The sequence below is a fragment of the Plasmodium cynomolgi genome, chromosome 4 (assembly GCF_000321355.1).
Source record: "Plasmodium cynomolgi strain B DNA, chromosome 4, whole genome shotgun sequence".
In the NCBI taxonomy this organism is placed as follows: domain Eukaryota; phylum Apicomplexa; class Aconoidasida; order Haemosporida; family Plasmodiidae; genus Plasmodium; species Plasmodium cynomolgi.
Window position 1 is genome coordinate 238,402 of NC_020408.1, and position 1,517 is coordinate 239,918.

Here is a 1,517-nt window from a genome sequence, read left to right on the forward strand (position 1 = left end):
CCTTCAAAATGGTAGCAACGGATAAAAAAAAAATTAATCAGAGCTTGTACAGTAGCTTCATTCTAGGTAGATAAGACGCAGGAATAGGAATGGAATGTGTATAAGTTAAAACGAAGCAGCGGCAGGAAAGGTGAAAAAACGTGAAAAGAGCAGTTGGCGCAACAAAAAGAAGCGGCGATGCAGCGCTTGCACCGTCAATACATTGAAAAAAAAAAGAAAAAAGCAACAAAAATAAAAACAAAAGAAAAAGCAAAAACAACGCAAAAACAACAGCGCAAAAACAACAACGCAAAAACAACAACGAAAAAACAACGAAAAAATAATAACGAAAAAACAACGCAAAAACAACAACACAATAACAGCGACGGTCTTTTGCTAATTGCCCTAAAGCGGAACCCGCGCTGGTGAACATGCGCAGATCGGCTAGGTGTTATTCACAGCAGTTCACGGCGGAAAGCACAATTCGTACCCCCCCCCAACAACGAATCAAAATTGAATACAGTTTTTCCTACGTGCACATAACGCTACTTTAAAAAGGATTTCTCCAAAAAAAAAAAAAAAAATGTTTATGCAATAAAACGGCCTTTTTATGGGACCATAGTTAGTTGGCGTTGCGTAATGTGCCACGAGCAAAGGAGAATGCAAAAATTCACTCACGAGCAAAAGGGGAATGAAAAAATACGCTCACGAGCAAAGGAGAATGCAAAAATACGCTCACGAGTAAAGGGGTATTCAAAAACGCATTCACGTAAGAAGGGGTATGCAATTATGGACTCGTTTATACGCGCATATGTATATAAATACACCCGTTTGGGAAAGGACAATTCCTAAAAAATTCTACGTTGATCATTTCCCATAGCGGTGGACATGAGTGTCCACCACAGCGGCTTGTTTAAAGCTAATTTGTCGGGAAAGGGCAACTCGGTTGTGCTGGTGGAAAAAAATTTGTATGAACGTCTACACTGTGAAAAAGATTATGGCTAACTATGCAAAAAAAAAAAAAAAAAAAAGCTGTTCATATGAACTCTGCATATGAACCGTGCATATAAAATGAGCATATAAAATGGGCATATAAAATGGGCATATAAAATGGGCATATAAAATGGGCATATAAGATGTGCCGATAAATTGTGCGCAAAGTTGTGCGTGAAAATAGGCGCAAGTTGAACAGCCAACCGTGCAGCCGAACGAACAGCCAAATGTGAACGTGAAGAACAACACATACTCTGTTCTTAGTGGCCTCTACAAGATCGATCATGCAGAGATCGCACGGGAAATTTTAACGAAAGGATCTTCGACCAGTTGTATGGGGTTGGTGGTTCATTTTGGTTATTCATTTACCTGTTTTTTTCTTTTGAAGCGTCGTGAATGATGTTGCAAAGCAGGGACACACACAAAAAAAAAAAACGGCTGCTTCGAGTTAAACGAAGGAGGCATAAGTTTCACAAAAAAGGGGGTGTGAAAAGAGCTAGCGAAAAAAAAACGTACACAAATTTATGTGCGAAAATGTGTGCAAA